We start from the raw sequence: 19,568 nt of genomic DNA on the forward strand, positions 1-19,568 counted from the left end.
CAGCCTGTGTGCCGGGCTGGCGCTCACAGCTGCAGCCCATCTGCTATGATTGAATGGTGACAGTGATGAGACAGGAGCTGGGGGGAATGGGGGACATGGGGGCTGCCCTGCTACCCCTGGTCCCTCCTGTGCCAGCTCCCACATGCTTCTTTGACCTCCACAATGAGACCATCCCTTTCGTTGGTGCAGGGTGGGGGAATTCCATCCTTCTAAGTAGTGAGGGAATTCCTTTCCCTTCAACGAGATTCCTGAGAAGAAAAAAGGAACAAGAAAGAAAGGAAAAGAATGGATAGAAAAGGGGAAAAAGGGAAAGGATTTGGGGTCTGGAAGAAAAGACACATACCCACACAGGCCTGGGTGGGCTGAGGCCCCACTGCTGAGTAAGGAGCATGGCAAAGCTCCATGTTGGGCAGGGAGGCACTGACGTAGGTCCAGGAACCAACTTCTTCACAAATTCAGGAAAACATCTTTGAGAATCCCTACTGGAAAAACTCAGTGTCCTGTGCTCTAGGATCCTATTACCGTCTTTATTGTGGGATCTCCCCCTCTGCACACTAGAAAATCTCTTGGCTCCCTCTCTCCAAGGGTAAATTTGTAGACCTTGGAAATCCCAGTTCCCCATTGTGTCCAAAGAGAGACCTAAGGTCAGACATGGGGTGTTAGCCAGAAGTTCCACTTAAACATGAAGAAGGATCCCAACTGATCCATAGCAAGGCCAGCATGTAATAATAACAGCATGGAAGCTAACATACATTTTCAAATATTATATATCAGTAATTGACTTGGAGCTGATCATCATTCCAACAATCCTATGAAGCTGGCACTCTCCTTATACCTTTCTACGGGTAAGGACACTGAGGCACCAGGCTTGTAGTCTAGACCTTGTTTTTTCTCTCTTAAGAAAAAGAGAGAGAGAAACAGTAAGTCCAAAACTTTTTGGAAGAAAATCCAGTACCCTTTCTTTTCCATGTACTCTTCTTCTTCTACCTCTCTTCTTCCTCTTCCTCTGTCTGCTCAGTCAACTTTAGTCAACCCAGTACCCACTCTCAAGTGAATGCCCACATATGTAGCTTTTGCCTCTGGCCACTGTCCATGTAGTAGATGGAACCACCCCCTCTCTCCACCACCCCCTCAAGGAAAGCATACACATGCCTTTGACCACATATGACCTCACCTTCCTTGCTGGAGCTGCAGCTCCTCACATTCACAGTCCTGACCCATGGGGTCTCTGCCCAGAGCTCTGGGGGAGGATGCCCTTGTGAACAGCTACAGGGCCAGGCTTGAATTCCAGTCTGATTTGGGTCCCTGGGAAGCTTTAAGGGACAGGTGCTCCACCTGGAACACTTTTCCTCCCTTTTCCCCTGGACATTGGAGCCTGTTGGTCTCCCATACCCTCTCTTTTTGTTGGCTTTTCATCTCCACTCTCCTGTGTCCTCTTTCTCCAGCCTCTTTCCTCCCTTCTTTCATTATTTTATCTATTCTTGCACATTCTTTTTTCCTTTCCTTTCCTCTTTTTTCTCTCCCCCACTTTCCCTCATCTTCTCTCACTTTGTTGTATGATAACTCCTTTAGTCCTGAAAATATCTGTCTTCAAGGAGAGTGGACATTCCTCATGTACCATAAATATCACAACTAAGGAGCTGCTGGTGGGAGAGCCATCCCTGGTAAGCAATCTCATTGGAGGGGAGTTTTTATCTCAAGAGAGGGAGAGAGGAACCCCTAATCCAATCTTATGGATAAGCATTAAGCAGTCACTAAATCCCTGCAATCCCCCGAACAAATCCAGATCAGCATTGTTGTCCATTTGCCCAACACAAATTGGGATAAGAAATCAGGTGGTGAGCTAACTGCAGGCCATTATAGAGCTTCCCAGTGTATCCTTCTCCTACAAGTTTCAGCTTTTCCAGAGCAAGGTGGCTCCTGGAGGCCATAGAAGTCACACAACAGGCTCTCTCACCCTGCAACAGTATTCTTACTAAATTCTCTCCATTTTTGGTCTTCAATGGCAAGGAAGGAGAAATCCTTGAATCTGGGCCTACACTGGGGCAGGGGTTGGGGGCTGAGATCACCTCCCCTCTCAGTTCCAGGATTTAGACATTCCTTGGTTGTCTCTTTTCTCCCTCATCTCTGGGTTTTTCTCTCCTTTCTCTTTCCAATTCCTTCTTTCTTGCCCACCAACCATTCCCAGATCATTCTCCCATTCGTTTCCTGTCACGAACGGTTTAATGTTCTAGTTTCAGCACCACGGACAGAGGCTAGTCAGCTCCTGCCGGGATCTGTACAAGTGGTGCCTGCCGGTGAATATGGGCGGGTGAGAGAGAGAGAGAGAGAGAGATATGGGCGGGTGAGAGAGAGAGAGAGAGAGAGAGAGAGAGAGAGAGAGAGAGAGAGAGAGAGAGAGAGAGAGAGAGAGAGAGAGAGAGAGAGAGAGAACCCAAGTCTGTGTGAACGACTGTGTCTGTGCCTCTCAGGGGCACACGCCTGTGGGCGTCTCTGGGTGCATCTGCGTGTTTGTATCTGTCTGTGCCGTGTCCCCGCCTGCTCCCCAGTCCCTGGCTGCGAAAGGGGACAGGATGGGGACGCTCCGTTCTGGAGGTGGGGGAGGCAGCGGGTGGCTTGATATCCCAGCCGGTCCTGGGGGCGTCATCCTTGCCCAGACGCGCGCCAGGCACCATGTGGCATGTTTGCCAGCCGGCACAGGCTGAGGGCATCCTGCCCGGCTTGAGGGGAGGTAGAGGAGGCAGGGAGCGGGAAGAGGTGGAGAGCTGAGCTCAGAATTCAACTCTGGGGCCAGAACCTTTCCATCTTCCTAGAACTCCACCCATAGGCACACGCATGAGGAAATTTACAAGTTACCTGTCTTTGCAAGGGCCCAGATGACCCAATAATCATTCTTTCAAATACAAGTATCCTGAGGGAAATGTACAGGATGCAGGGCTGTTCTGACTTACATGCATGTGTGCAAATCACCTGCCCTTTGCACATCAATGCCTGCACAAATACACATACACAAATATCTAAGCCATTCTCAGAGGATGGAAGTTGCAAGAATCATTCTTTTGTATCACAGAGCAGGATCCTGCACTACACAGGTAGGCATCTACCTCCTGTGAGACCAGGTAACCACTCTAAGGATCTGGTAGCTCCTATGATGGCTGCAACCTCCCAAGATATGGACACATTTCCCTAGCACTATGCAAGCTCTAGGATGTCACCAGGGGTTCCTGCCCTCTGCATTCAGGGCAGTCTGGGATAATAGTGCTGCTTCTGTCCTTTCTTTGAGAAAGAATAAGTGAGGGGGAGGAGAAAGGCATCAAAATTGCTCCTCCCTCCCTTCACCCATGCAACCAAAGTCCTCATCCCCCCAGAGTCTGGTGCACTGGAGACAATCCTAGATTTTCTCATCCCAACCCCAGTTCCAACTCTCTGTGTGACCCTCTGCAGATTATTTCACCACGAGATTTTAAAATGACCAATCGTGTAAAGGAATTAGCTCAAGGGAATTGTCATTAAGTGGTTAGTATTTATTATTATTATTATTATTATATTTTTGATGTGATGGAAAGAGTGGTTGGCAGGATTGAATAAGATAGTATAGCTAAAGCCTCTAGCACAGTGTTTGACTGATAATTGGTACTCAATGACTTCAAGTACAGCATGAATTTAATGATAGAATTTTGGGAACTTTAGTAGTTAAAGGGAGCTAAGAATGACAGAATTCTTGCTCCAAACTAGAGGCATGTACTCCTAAGCAGAGTGGGAGGAATGAACGTGAAATGTGCAAAGATGCTGAAGGACAGCTGGGACCACAGAGTAGGGTTGTGAGGGGAAATGCCCTGGGGTTGGGGCATCTGGACCTCTGTCCCTCAGGGCCTGGAAGCCTCAAGAGGGTCTCCATTCCATGCCTGAACTCTATCCACATGTCTTCCCACCTGTTTCTTCTCCAGACTTCCCCATTTCAATAAATGGCAGCACCCAATTCGTTGCTCAAGGCAGAAATCTGGGAATTGTCCTTGAGTTCTCCTTGTCCTCACTCTCCATATGGACTTTTACCAGGAATCATTGATTTTTGCTCCAAAATGAACCCCAAATCCTGGTTCTTCTCGCCTTCCTCAATACTTCCCCACACGCCAACTCACTTCACCTCTCCCCTGGGTCGCTCATCTAATCCCCCACCTTGTCCCCAATTGATCCATTGTCCCATAGCAACTGGGGTAATCTTTTAAAAATGCAAACTGGGACCAGGAGTGTGGTGACACATGCCTGTAATCCCAGTCATTCTGGAAGTTGAGAAGGAGGATCACAAGTTCAAGGTCAGCCTGGGCAATTTAGCAAGACCAAGTCTCAAAATAAAATAAAAAGAGCTGGGTCTATAATTTAGTGGTAGAGCACCCCTGGGTTTAATCCCAAGTACTGCAAAAAAAAAAAATTTTTTTTAAAGGTAATTTCTTTCTTTTTCTTTTTCTCCTTCTCCACCTGCCCCGCAACCCCATGGTACTGGGAATTGAACCCACAGGTATTTTAGCACTGAGTTACCCCTCCAGCCATTTACTTATTTATTCATTTATCTATCTATCTATTTATTTATTTATTTTTGTTTATAGACAGGGTCTTTCTAAGTTGTCCAGACTGATCTCAAATTTGTGGTTTTCCTGACTCAGCCTCCTAAGTCACTGGGGTCACAGTCATGTGCCACCGCACCAACAAACTAGGTCATCTCACTCCCTGGCTTAAAACTCTCCAGTGGCCTCCTTGGCCTATAAAAATCATTCTGGTTGCTTAGGGCTTGGGGGTTTGGAGGGAAATGGAGAGTGAGTGATAAGGGTTTTAGGTTTCTTTTTGGGGTGATGACAATAGGGGAAACTGATTGTGGTGATGGCTCGTGCCTCCCTTTCCAGTGTCACTTTTGGCCTTTTTCCATCCTCTTCTTCTCCAAACTCCATCTTGCAGGTGGGGTGTCTTTCCTTTCTGCAACCACCTTCCAGGGCTGTTTTCTCAGACCACCCAATCCCCTCAGCTCCCTCCCACTCTTTGCTTGGCTGATTCATTTTCATGCTTCAGGTCTCAGTTTGTGCCCCATCCCCCAAACCATTTCTTTTTCTCAATTTTTTTTAGTTGTTGATAGACCTTTATTTTTATTTCTTTATATGTGCTGCTGAGAATCGAACTCAGTGCCTCACACATGCTAGGCGAGTGCTCTACCACTGAGCCACAAACCTAGCACCCCCTCAACCCATTTCTTATTCCTTTACCCAAAGCAGTTCTCCCCCTTACTTTGGAGTTCAACATTCTGTTATTTCCTTTAACTGATTAGCCTTTGTTGGTTTTGTCTGCCTCCTCTCCTGGCCCATTGCTCTCGGAGGGCGAGGACCAAAGTATTTCTTCTATTCCCATCGTACACGCTGGCCCATCATGGAGAAGGCACTTAAAAACGTGTGTTGAATGGCAGAATTGATTAATGCTTTGCCATCATTGAAGAGGGGTGGGGAGGGTGAGCTGGTCCTGTAGCCAGGGCTCCATCCTCCCTCGTTAGGGGCTGGGCTCACCCTCTTTCTTCCTCTCAGGAGATCCGTCTGCTGGCAGCCTCCTAATTATATTTTACTTGACTATAAATCTTTTTGTTAAATGTAATTGAGTAATACACCTTTCGAATCATCACATTAACCTAGCATCCGCTCGAAGGTGGTAATTAAAGGCTTCCTAGAATCTCCCACTAGTCTGAAGAGGATTGGCTCTACACTAATCCTCTGCCAACACCAAATGTGTAGACCCTGTGCTCCTTCTGCCCCTAGAGAAAGTGGAGGTACAGGAGCCAGCCAGGCTGCCATGGGTCCCCCTCCTTGCATCCCAACACAGGAATCAGATGCCTGAGAGCAATGCCTCAGCTCCCAGACCAGCACTCCCTCTGGGATGTGGGGTCTTTGGAATTTCTCCTTTTCATTTTCTCCTGGGCCCCAGAAGAAATCTCAGTGCAATCTCTGAGGGAAGGTCAGAAAGGAGGAAGATGAGAAAGAGCAAATGCTCTTGTAGCGCCTGTTGTCAGTTAGGCAGGTCCCCATCGGTCTTTGCCGCTGTCTGAGCACAGGCTAAAGGAACTGACGCCCAGAGAGGTTCTGCAATATGGCGGGATAGAATTCAATTAAAAGTACAGGGACTTAGAACCCAAGTTCTGAGGGCAGGCCCAGCACTGCTCTTGGCTGCCCCTACCCTCAAACCAGCCCCTCCCTCTTTCCAGGACTCCAGTTCCTCACTTCTGATTTCCCAAGCCCCAAACCCTAGAATCGTCCTTGACATGGCTGTTTTACACCCCACACCAGATTTATCAGTGAATCTGTCTGCTCTACCCTCAAATAAATCCCAAAGCTGAGTACATCTCACCAGTTCACTGCCACCTTCTGATGCAGGGCCCCCTTCCCTCTCCCCTGGAGGACCACAGCTCCTATTTTTCATCCCTGCTATCCCAGTCCAGTCTACTTTCAGCGCAGCAGAGTGATTTTGTAAAATTTTTTAGTACCAGAGAGTGAACCCAAGGGCACTTTTCTCTTGAGCTACACCCTTTCATTTTTTTTTTTTTTTTTTTTTTTTTTTTTTTTTGTGGTGCTGGGGATTGAATTCAGGGCCTTGTGCATGCAAGGCAAGCACTTTACCAACTGAGTCACATCCCCAGCCCCATTTTTAAATTTTGACACAAGTTCTCACTCAGTTGCTGAGTGTCTCACTATATTCCTGAGGCTGGCCTTGAATTTGTGATTCTCCTGCCTCAGCCTCCTGAGTCACTGGAATTTCTGGTCTATGCCACTGCCCCTGGTTCAAAGTAATTTTTTTTATTTTAAGTAACAGCTTTATTGAGATAAAATCCACCCATGTAAAGTGTACAAAACAATGTTTTTAGTAAATTCATAGACTTGTGTGGCCATCACCATAATCAATATTGAACATTTTCATCATCCCCAAAAGAAAACATACACCCATTATTAGCAGTCACCGCCCCCAAGTCCTCAGTCCTAAACAACGAGAATGCTTTATAAATACTAAGTCAGATAATATCATCCCCCACCCTACTTAGGATTCAGAGTCCTTAAGGTATACCTTTTTAAATATTTTTTAGTTGTAGATGGACATAATACCTTTATATTTTTGTTTATTTATTTATTTATTTTCTTCATGTGGTGATGGGGATTGAACCCAGGGTCTCACGAATGCTAGGTAAGCACTCTACCACTGAGCCACAACCTCAGCCCAGGGTACACCTTTTCGCTCAAAATAAAACCCTGAAACATCCTAGACAATTTGACCTCCAGATTCTTCTCTAGCCTCATCTCTTTCAGTCCTCCCCTTGGTCCTTCTCTCCCCCAAGCTCTCTGGGAAAGCTACTGCTCAGTCTCACTCTCTATCTCTATCTCCTAGTTCAGGGGTGGAACCCAGGGCCTTGAGCATGCTCAAGCACTCTACCACTCCAGTCCTTTAAAAAAAATATTATACTTTGAGACAGAATCTCACTAAATTGCCCAAGTTGGCCTGGAACTTGTGATCCTCCTGCCTCAGCCTCCTGAGTAGCTGGGATTACAGGTATGTGCTACAATGCCCAGTCTCAGGGTCTTGGTACTGGCTATTCTTATTGCTAGGAAAGCTCCTTACCAGATATTTGACCTCTTTCAGGTCTCTACTAAAATATCCCCTTCTCTAAGAGACTTTTCCTGGCTACTCCATCCAAAACCATCCCTCCTTTCCCTCTCCTTCTTCCTTGCTTTTTAAAATTTCTTCTTTAAGACATATCACCATCTAATATACTGTGCATTTTACACATTTATTATGTTCATGGTCTATCTCCCCATCCCCACCTTCATATACAGCTAGCTCCCTGGGAAGTAGTTGTTTTAGTAGGGGGACCCTATACATATTAGGTGCACAATAAATAAAATGTTGAGTGAACAAATGAATGAATGCACTCAATAAATATGTGGGGATCAGGGATCTCAAAAGTAGCATCCTTGGGCTGGGGATGTAGCTCCATGATAGATAATGTGCATACTTAGCATATGGGAAAAAAAAGTTGCATCCACTCCTAGGGGCAAGCAATGAAGACCCACCCCCGGGTGCAGCTCCTGGGTACCTGGCTTTCTGTCTCCTCCCTTTCTTCCCTCTTGGACTTCTTTCTTATCCAAGACACACTCCCACCCCTATACCCTGAGCAGTGCTCAACACCAGTCCTCTCACCGGTAGTTATATGCTTCCTCCTTTGCTCCTTCTTTCCCAACCAGATCCTGGTTTTCAGACTCAACCCTGAAGAACTTCAAATGGATGGTCTTTCACAGGCTATTGGGAAGATGATCAGTCTCACCTCTTGCAGTCTCCAACAATGACGCTGCGCACTTACTGGGTACACTAACTTGGGTCAGGTCCTGAGCTCAGTGCTTTAGACCATCCCTGTCTGATAGAACTTTCTGTGAAGATGGAAACGCTCAATTTCTGTTCTGTCTAGTCCTATAGCCACTAGTCCACGTGAGGTTATTAAGCATTTGAAATGTGGCTAATGTGACTGAGGAAATTAATTTCAAATTTTATTTAATTTAAACTAATTCAAATTTAAATAGCCACATGTGGCCAGTAGCCTCCAATTGGGCAATAGAGCTTCAGACATGTTATTTTAATCTTTATAATTACCCCGGGAGTATTATTATCCCCATTTTACAGATGAAGAAGAGTGACTAATCGGGATAAGAATCCCGTTGTCTGTTTCTAGAACCCTCTGACAAGCTGTTTCAGGGCTTGGGGCCAGGGAGATACCACAAATCCTTTATTGGATTCCTTCTGCATGCTCTTTCACAAAGCACCTATTGAATCGGACACATTTTTATCCACATTTGACAGATGAGAAAACTCCTCCCTTGCCTCTCCCCTACCCAGTTCCCCAATCAGCCCACCCTTCCCGGAGGAGTTTCAGTGATCCTTTTCAAACCTGTGTCTGATCATGTTTTCCCTCTGCTCAAAATTTGTCCAGCACTCCCCATTTTGCTCACAGAGAAAAACAAAGTCCATATGAAGGACTGTTGGCCGCTGGAGCCCCTTTGCCTCCAAGGCTGAGTTCTTCTCTCATAGTCACTCTCTCTTATGCAACTCCCTCCCCAAGTTCTCTTTTTGAAGGTGACCTTGGGCTGACCCAGGAGTTCTCTGCTTATTCATTCTCTAATATGATGCTGAGAAATTTTGCTAAAAACTCAGAGATCCTTCTCCCTTCAATGCAGTAGCCTGAGTCTGTGTGGCACGCTGTGGCCCCAGTAGGGCTCTTCCTCCCTCCTGCTTCTTCCCCCTCGAACACTCTATGCCTCCCCTTTCTGCTGAGGAGGGGATGGGCAAGGGTTTGTCTTCTCCTCTTTTAGGTGGGATACTCTGAGAACCTAGCTATGACCACCCCACCCCATCTGGGTATGCAGTGATACAAAGAGAACAGAATATTCCCCACCCCATAAGAAAGGATGAAGAGTTGTGTCCTCGTGGTGGGGAGCAAGGGCAGGAACTTTTCCTTGAAGCTGGCAACTGGGGTTGTTCATGACCCCATTAGGAAGGATGGGAGTTAAGTGGCAGGAAGGACTTCCCAAAGTTAAGAATCTGAGTAATCCAGTTGTGGTGATGCATACCTATAATCCCAGCAACACAGGAGGCTGAGGTAGGAGGATCTCAAGTTTGAGGCCAGCCTCAGTAACTGAGTGAGACCCTGTGTCAAAATAAAAAATAAAAAGGGCTGGTATGTAGCTTGGTGACAGAGCACCCCTGGATTCAATCCCCAGTACTGCAAAAATAATTAAATTAACAATAAAAAATTTAAAACCAAGTAAAGTAATGAGGGGTCTTCTCTTCTTAAGGGTTAAGAGAGCCAGCTGCATGCATCTTCTTTTATTTCCTCCTGTACATCTTCTAGAATAGTCAGCAACTGTCTTTGGACTTCATTCATCTCTAACATCCCCTCTCCACTCTCCCTCATCCCTTTTCCCTCCTCCCTCAGCTGAAGGCCATGTGCTGGGTCAAAACAGAGGGCCAGCTCCCAATGTATCCTGGGAATACCGATCCAGATCAGGAGGACAGAGGTGATCTGGGATGCATGGCCCAACCATCTTCTGGCAGCTGAGTGGGAGGGAAAGGTTGGGGCTTCAGGCCAGATCAGGCTCTGGCCTATCGTAGTTGTGTGGTCCAGAGAAGTTGGTCAACCTCTCTGAGCCTCAACTTTCTCATCTGTTAAATGGAGCTAACAATATCTGTGCTGCACCTTTATGCAAGTCAGAGATGGCTCATAGATAGTTCCTCATAGAAACTGTCATCTGGACCAGTAATGGTTTTCTTACTGGCTTGCTTCCCTTCCTCCAGCCTCACTCTGCTCCAATTTGACCTCTAAACCCTGCCAGAAGTCTTTTTCTAAAACTCAATCCACTGCCAAAAATTCCTCCAATGTTACCCATTTCCTACCAGGACACAGCAAGCACAGTGATTAAGAGCTCCGGTTCTGGGATCAGACCTGGCTTTGAAGCTTGGCTCTGTCATTGTCTAGCAGTGTGTTTTGGGCCAAGTTATTTAACATCTTTCAGCCTCAGGTTACTCATCTGAAAAATGGGATAACAGTGTCTGCTTCACATGGTTGTTGCAATGAAGAAACAAGGCAATTAATATGAAGCCTTTGGCACAGGGGAGATGCTAGCTGTACCTTTTTTTGGGGGTGGGGGAACTGGGGATTGAACTCAGGGACACTCGACCACTGAGCCACATCACCAGCCCTATTTTGTATTTTATTCAGAGACAGGGTCTCACTGAGTTGCTTGGCTCCTCACTTTTACTGAGGCTGACTTTAAACTCTCCATCCTCCCGCATCGGCCTCCCAGAGTCACTGGGATTACAGGCATGTGCCACTGCATCCCACAGCTAAACATATTTTTATTTTTATTTTTGTGATGCTGGGGATCAAACCCAGGACCTTGCATATATTAGGCGAGTGCTCTACCATTGGGCTATATCTCCAATTCTATGCCTATTATTAAACATCAGGATAAAGCAGTAGCTCCCAGGCATGGCATTTAGAGCTATCTGCAGGAGTTAGACCATAGGAAGGACTTTCCAACTTTTAAAGCAGGATTGTCAGAATGAAGCTCCTGGCCTGCCCATCCAGCCTTGTTTTCTGTAATCCTCCACATGAACACTGCAACAGTGCGTCAACAGCGCGTCACTCACTGGCCTCCATGCTGAGGCTTCTTTCCATGCCTCTGTACATGATGCTCTTGCTGCCCAGAATGCTCTTTCTCTCCTTGCTCACCTGGCAAACTCCTACTCATTAGTTAAGACCTGATTCAAGCTTCCTTGTACTCCACCATCCGTTGGGGTAAGAGTCACAGGCCTTAGAACCAGGCTGCCTGAATTGTAATCCCAGTTCTACTGCCTCCTAGCTGGGTGACCTTGGCAAGGTTACTTCACCTCTCTGAGCCTCAGTTTCCTGATGTGGAAAATGGAAGTGCAGATAAAGTTGTGTGAGGAGTAAATGAGTTATGATGTGTAGAATTTCCTCCCACATTTGACACAGAGTAAACACCTGAAAAGGGTAAGCTACCATAATTATTATCTGAGACTCTTTTGCTTTTCAGGGCAGGGCTTTGTCTCTGCCATCAGAATGTGAACTTGCATAAGACAGAGGGGACATGTGGCCCCTCTGCCTGGAGGGACAGTCATGAAAGATCTCTTTATCAAGAGCTTCCTAGCTGGGTGTGGTGGCATAAGTCAGTAACTCAGAAGGCAGGAGGACTCACAAGTTCAAGACTGGCTTCATGGGGCTGGAGTTGTGGCTCAGTGGTAAAGGACTTACCTGGCATGTGTGAGGCTGGGTTCGATACTCAGCACCGCATATAAATAAAAGATCCATTGACAACTAATATATATAGTTTATATATATTAAAGACTGGCCTCAGCAACTTAGCAAGACCCAGTCTGAAAATAAAAAACATTGGGGATATAGCTCAGTGGCACAGCACCTCTGGGTTCAATCCCTAGTGCCAAAAAAAAAAAGCTTCCTGATGGGTCAGGCTCACCTTCCCATTTCATCTTCTTCCCATTTTACAGATGAGGAAATCAAGGCCCAGAAGTGTCTTCAAACCCAAGTAAGCAAGTAAGTGTGGAGTCAAGGTCCAACCTGGGGTTCTGCTGACTCCAATCAGCCTCAAACTGAGCCTCAGTTTCCTCATGCCTAAAATGGGATGACAGCTGTTCTTCCCACCTCTCAGGTTTACTTCAGTGTGAGACCCATCAAGAATGAGGTTTGTGTTCCCCTTATGAACTGGGTAACGCTTTGTTTAGGATGGAAACAACTTTTCTGGGGACTAAACCCGGGAGTGGCTGAGACTCAAATTGCCCAGGGCCCCAGGTCTCCTCTCTCCCTAGGGTTTGTCTGGAGCCTGGGGCCAATGCAGCAACCTTCCCCTTTCCTGGGCCCATTGCCAGGCCCTCCACCCCTCCCCCCCCCCCCCACCGCTGGAAGACAATGGTGGGCAGGCCCGGCCTTTGTGAGAGGGGTCAGGCCAGTTAATCTGGAGCTGGGTTGGGGAGGGGCACGTGGGGGCCAGGGAAGGGAGTGGGGGCTGCCTGTGGGGAACAGACAACAGCGGGCTGTTGAGAGTCAGAGGACGTTGGAGGCAGGGGGCCTGAGAAGTAAAAGCCTGAAACAGGCTTTGGGGAGCGTTTCCTCCGAATGTAGATTTGAGCTCCTATTAAACTTGCCAAAAATTTGTGTTAGCTAATGGATTCTTAATTCTGTCTAAAATGAGAGAGGGAAAATTATGCCATTCATCTTGTATTGGTTTGAAATTACATCTGACACCTAATCGATCATACTGTGGAACATTAACTCTTTGGAAGAGACCCAACTTTTTCTCTCTCCCTTGCTTTCCAGGGCCCTGGAGCCACCCCCACCCCTGATTCCTTCCTTTGTATTTCATTAACTAAGCAAAGCTCTGGCTGTCTCTGAGGGTGAGGGGGTGAGGGTTGGGGGAAGGGTTTCTTTGAATCCAGAGAGATAACAAGGGCCCCCAATCCTTCGTCCATAACCAGAGCCCCCACTTCCAACCTTCGAGTGACCTCCTCTCTCATCCTGCTTTCCCAGGCATTCTGAGATGTGTGCAGGAACACAGAAAGGAAGGCGTTGGGGGGTGACCTCAGAACCACCTTGGGGGCACCAGGGAAAGGCGGGGAGCCAGGCAAAGCTGAGCTGGCACCTGGGGTTGGGGCAGGGGCCATGGCAGGGGGCTCACCTGCGACTTGCCTGGCAGATGGGTGAGGAGGAGGAGGAGGGCAGATGACAATAGATTTGCCTCTGGGGATCCTGATGAGCTCTGACTGAAAACCCCAACCCCAGACCTGCTTTTCTGGGAGGAAGACTTTCTGGCAGCAGGGAGAATCCACTGGAGGCCGCCAAGCCCGGGCTGGGAGCCTGGCTTCACTCCTGACAAGCTGTGTGACCTTGGGCAAATTATATAATATCTCTGAGTCTCAGTTTCCTTCTCCGTCAGAGCAGAATAACACCACCAAGGCACAGGGCTGGGTAAGGGCTAGATGCAGGTAAAACAGCCCAATTCCTGGCCACAGCAAGTGCCCAATAAAGGTGACAAATGAGAATACAGGTCTCTGCTCCCTCGCCTGCTACTGCTTCCCCTTTCTTCCTCACTCCCTGCCCACCTGAGGGCAGAGCTAGGGCTGAGCAGCCACAAAGTTACAAGGTCAGGCAAGCCTGTGTTTCCTCCTAAGAGGGCACCTTGAGGAGACCTGGGACCAGGGTCTCTATAGGACCCCTGGCCCTCTTCCTTCCTGGAGATCCTGTCTCCCCACAAAATCACAAAAATTGTTCTCCTACGAGAACTCACTCAGAACCCCCTACCCTACCTGGAAGGTGGAGTCTCTTGAAGGAGAGCTTTAGGAGGTAGGGCCAGGAGGAGCAGATACTTCAGTTGGAATAGACTCACTTGCTTTTACGTGGAAGACTTTGATCTCTGCCTGTGGATTCTAAAGGGCTCCTGTCCCCAATTTGGTTATCTCTTAACTTTGGCTGGGAGTGGATTGGACTCAGTTAAGGGTGGGAGGCGGCAGGCACACCACCCCTGTTCCTGGCTTCTCCCTTAGCTTGGCTTTCCACACTACCAAAAGGTCCCAGGACCCTCCAGCTCCTCATGAATGGAATCATGATCGAAGGCACTTGGCATGCAGCTGGGCTCTGGACAGCAAGGGAGAGGTTAGGTACCTCTTTCATGGAAATTCAGGTAGCCTCTGGACATTCTCAGTGTAGACTTCACTCTCAGAAAGCACCCTCAAATACCCAAATGCAACGAAGAGCCTAGGATGGTTTAAGCAACCAATTGTCACCCATGGAATCAGGAGCTCCTATCAGATATCTGTCCCTGGTGCAGGAAACAATGGCCTAGAATGACCTTTCTTGGGCCTGTGGAGGAGGTTCAGTGCTGTAACTAAGAATAATGGGGGGATACATTTTACAGAGGAACCTAGGGCTGGAAAAGGGGGGTATAATAGGCCAGGGTCCCAGGTAAGGCACAGAAGCCAAGAACTCAGGCCTCTCATGCACCTGTATTTGGCCAACTTCCTGTCCCAACAGAGCCTGTCTGAAGCTAGAGTCCAGTGAGGCAGTGACAGCTGCTGAGGGAGCCTTCCCCTGAAGAGAGAGAACAGAGGGGGCTGGGGAGGCCTCTTGTTTTTTGGGTTTTTTTTTGGTACTGGGGATCGAACCCAGGGCCTTGTGCTTGCAAGGCAAGCACTCTGCCGACTGAGCTATCTCCCCAGCCCTGGGGAGGCTTCTTAACTTCTTCTCCCACCCCAACATACAGACAAACACACAACGGCTGGAATTTTATTTCCAAAAGTCCCTTCTCTGGGGAGCTCACTGTTTCCCAGGAGACACTTTGTGGAGATGCCCCTTCCTGCCAGTCTTCCTGGCAGCCACAAGGGGGCCGAAGCTTCCTCTTCTGCCTAGAGATGCCATAGCCAGGGTCCCACATGGTTTCTATTAATAGGAAGTAGAACTGAGGGATATAGGTGCTGAAGATGGGACCGGCCAGTCAGGCCAGTAGGGAGATGAGGCAGCTGCACACAGGGCTACAATGATTGAGGATCCCGGCCAGCATGGCAGGCCTAGACACATGTATGACCTGCCTCTGGTTACAGAGGAAAAATCCTCCCTGGCATCTTTTTTCCCCCAAAATTGGGAATGCTTTTATTTTGTTTTTCCCTTGAAAATAAAGTAATGCACGATTGTTGTAAAAACAGATAATCCCAACAAAAGCCCCAGACTCCAATTTTAGGATATTTTCCCATAGGAAAGTAGTTAGTGTCTGACTGAAAAGTTCAGAGCAAGAGTGTTGTATCCAGGAAGGAGGGGGAGCATCATGATATTGTGGAATGTTCTAGAACCTGGGAGGTCCTTCTGCAGCAAACACCCTGCATTAGAGAGTTTGCTGTGTGCAGCTGGTTGTTACCCCCAGAAGGTCAGTGGTTTCAGAGTGGAGTTCTTCCCACTCCAGCTGAGTTCATTCCTGCTGGGTGCACCATGCTGCCCCAGTGTGGTCACCCAGTAAATACAGGTTGCAAATGAACTCAGAGAAGAGGAAACAGGCCCACGGAGCAAGAGTGACCTCAATCATGTTCACAAACAAAAATTGCCACAGGTCTGGAAAAAATAGCCTCAAATTCTCCACCAACTCCCTCCTTTCTAGGGCGGAGGGGGACTAAACTTTGGAATTACTCAAGAAAGCAAATCCATATGGCCCTTGGACAGGACAGGGCTGAGGCACTAGGGGGAGACTGTCAGGGCTTGTAGGCAGAGAGGCAACATGAACAGAGGGATGGGAATAGTGGAGAGTCTGATGTGAACTTTATATAAACTCCAAGCAATGCCAGTGAGATGGAGAGCAGTTTTCTCCTTCTAATCTGAAAATAAGGCAGCTTTAGCTGGAAGGTTCAAGGTCCTCTTCCAGTTAAGAGGGATTTAAACATATGGAGGAAAGTCAACTCCCTCAAGGAATTGACCCCAAACAGCACAGGGATTGAGGCCAACCCCTCAATTCCTTTCTTCTTGCCAGAGAATTTAGGTAGGGTGCTAAAGCAACACATTACATATTATTATTCAATTTAATCATTGACAAATAGGACATTCTTTGTTAGTACTGGGGACTGAACAGAGGGGTGCTTTATATTTTTTATATTTATATTTATATAAAATATTATATTTATATTTATATAAAATACCTTTATATTTTTTGAGACAGGGTCTTGCTAAATTGCTCAGGCAGGCCTCCAACCTGTAATCCTCCTGCCTCAGCCTCCTGTACCCAACAAATGGAATAAACTAAGGCTAAAACATAATAATAATAAAATGACTTTCCAAAGTCACAAACCAAGTGGCAAAACTAAAAAGACATTCCCATCTCAAGCCTGGCCCCCAGAAGCCTTCCACCAAGATCTTGGCCCTTGGTTGGGGTGGGGGAAGCTCCTGAAAGAGTCTGGGAACTGGTCCACCCCTTCACAGAGATTCCGGATCTCCCTTTGAGCTCAGATCTATGCCAGGTGTCCATAGTTTTTTGGACAGACCTTATCTTTGCCTCCCCTGAGAACCCTACTTAAGGTGCCCAGAGAGGACCATTAATAAGACAGGTGTCACCCATCCTTGGCCCCATGACCGATGCTCCACGTGGATGTCACCTTTCCCATTTTGCCAGGATGTTCTTCTCCTGAAGTTCTCAGTCCATCACCGAAGTTCTAAGTCCATCACCATGCTTCTGCTTCACCCCAACCCTTCCATATCTTCCTGGAGAAGATGTAAAACCTTTGTTGAGGGCGAGCCCTTTGGCAGGAGCGTGGAGCCAGACACTGCTCGGTTCCTTCTTGGAGCCCTCCCGGTCCACGACCGGGCAGAGGCCAGGCAGGTCCTCCCTTCCCGCCGCAGGGCACCGAGAGGCCGGCAGACTGAGCAGCGACCGGGGGCGAGAGCCAGGGAAGGGACCCGCAGATGCCACCTCCGCCCCCCTTCCTTGGCCGGGGCCCCCACGGTGTCGGGGAGCAGGAGGAATCAATCAGGATAATGAAGCCGCAGCCTGCCACGCACCGCGGGGGCACTGAGGAGCGGGGGCCGGTGCCAAGTCCGCCAGACGGTTCGGAGGAGCCGAGCCCGGCGCGGCCCGGCGACAGCAACGGCGACGGCGGCGGCGGCGGCGGAAACCCGGTGCAGGCGCGCGAAGGCCGGACGCCGCTTGCGCAGGCCCCTGGCAACCGCGCCTTGGCAACCGGACGCCCAAGAGAAATCTTAAAGCTGCAGCGCCTACTTTCCCTGCCTCTGCCTTCGCCGCCTGTACCCCAGGGGAAAAGGTCCTACTGAGGAAGGTTAGTGGTGGGGGTTAGGACTTGGTGTTTGATTCATACCTTCACTTGTTTATTTATCAAATGTATATTGAGCTTGCGTGCCCAAGCTCGGGCTAGACACCGGGGAGGGGAACGGGCTGTGATTAAAAAATGAACAAGATCCTGCCAACAGGAGTTCACAGTCTAGAGCGCAAGGCAGACCAGACTGGCTGAGGTGAACAGGAGCTTGTGTTATTCAGGATGAAGGGACTTTGGCTGGAGGGCCAAAGAGCTGTTACAAAATATTCCCAGAGTACCTGCTTTGCTCCAAGCTGTGGGTCAGGCTCTTCTTTTCTGGGCTGTGTTATTATCCCCCCCCCAACAGCCCTGTGAGATGGGCATTCTCATTATAATCATTATCCACCCCATTTTAAAGATGAAGAATTAGAGGACCAGAGAGGTGAAGGGAATTAGCCCGAAATCTCATTTTGCTTTTTGTAGAATCCAAGACTCAGTCATAGGACTTCTGACTCTAGCCAGCTTTCATTATGCCTATCTGGAAGGTTAGACCTAAGTGAGGACTTCCCAATATAAATTGTGTCAAAAGTGATAAAGGAGAAAGGGTAACTGAAAGAAAAAATGGCTACATCACCCTCCTGTCATCTACTAACCTGACCCTGTCTGTGCCTGTCCTCATAAGTAGGCCTGGATGTGGGTAGAGGGCGAGATGCTGACCTCCAGATGTCCCTCTAGTTCTGTGATTTGATAGCTCTTGCCTGAAGTCCAGGCACTGTGCCACCCTTCTGGGCAGCAGTAGTTGGCAGGGGGCTGCAAACTGTGGGGGATTCCAGGCTTCCGAAAAAAGGGGCCAGGGTTGGTGGGGACATATTAGAGGGATGGTAAGGGGGCTTTGACAAAAGAAAGCTTGAGTCAATATCACCAGGAAGGCTGGGCCTCATCTTCCCTTCCCTTGTCCACATATCTTTCTTTTTTCGCATCTTCATTCAGACAAGAAATCTGTGCCAGAACCTGGGGTAGGCTCAGAAGCTGTTGGTGAGGCAACAATCATGCTGGCTTTGGAACCAAGCTCTGTCATTTACCAACTATGTGCCTTTGGGTAGGTGAATCAATCTCCCTGAGCCTCAGTTTCCTTATCTATACAATAGATGCATATACCTTTCAGCAGTTATTGTGAGACTTAAATGAAGTGAGAGAAATGTATTTATCGTATTTGACACATGATAGATGCTTACCAACTGGTAACACTTTAAATGTCCTTGATTATTTTAGTAGTCTAATAATAATCCTAAAGATTTGTCTGTGTCCTAGTTCCCAGAACCTATGAATGTTATCTTATCCGGGAAAAGGGTCTTTGCAGATGTGATTAAGAATCTTGAGGCCCAGCTCAGGAGGGCTCTCCTGGACCCAGGAGTGCACACTGGTTGCAGTGAAGCCAGATGGGATGCAGTGGTGGCTCATTGGAGCTGTGACCCAGCACTTTGAGATGTGGGGCTTCAAGCTGGTTGACACTAAGATGCTGCAAGCACCTGAGAGTATCCTTGCTGAGCACTACCAGGACCTACAGAGAAAGCCCTTCTATCCAACCCTCATCAGCTACATGAGCTGTGGGCCTGTGGTAGCCATGGTCGGAGAAGGGTACAAAGCAGTTCACGCCATCACAGGACACACTGACTCCACTGAGGCTGCCCCTGGGACCATTCAGGGGGACTTCAGCATCCACAACAGCAGGATCATCATCCATGCCAGTGACTCAGTGGAAGGGGCCCAGGGAGAGATCCAGCTGTGGTTCCAGAGCAGTGAGCTGGTGAACTAGGCAGACAGGGACCACCACAGCAGCAGCTACCAAGCCTGAGGGCTTGTGCTGTCCTCAGTGCTCCCACAACCACCCAGGATCAAATACTTTGGTCAACAACTCAAGCCTACACCCATACTCTCTCCCCCAAACTACTTTTTTGTTTACTTTCTGCGCCACCTCAGCCCAAAGGAGTTCAAGGCCCAACTTTATGTGCCTTTCTATATCCTAAGTCAGCACAAGATTGGACCAAATCCTTCTGTATCAAAGCGCCAGACTTTTTGTGTCTTGGGTGACCTTACCTGTTCCAAAGGAAAGACATTAAAAATCCACTGCTTATAAAAAAAATAAAGAAAGAAATAAAGAAAGAAAGAAAGAAAGAAAGAAA

General features: G+C 48.1%; 1 pseudogene across 1 annotated transcript; it reads left to right on the top strand.

Annotated features, from left to right (window-relative positions):
- Positions 1-17,038: 17,038 nt before the first annotated feature.
- LOC306655682 (nucleoside diphosphate kinase, mitochondrial-like) lies at positions 17,039-19,522 on the top strand (annotated as a pseudogene). Its single transcript has 2 exons — positions 17,039-17,394; positions 18,757-19,522. The product of its transcript is annotated as a nucleoside diphosphate kinase, mitochondrial-like (transcript).
- Positions 19,523-19,568: the final 46 nt, after the last annotated feature.

This window comes from Sciurus vulgaris (assembly GCF_902686455.1).
Source record: "Sciurus vulgaris genome assembly, chromosome: 3".
NCBI lineage: Eukaryota > Metazoa > Chordata > Mammalia > Rodentia > Sciuridae > Sciurus > Sciurus vulgaris.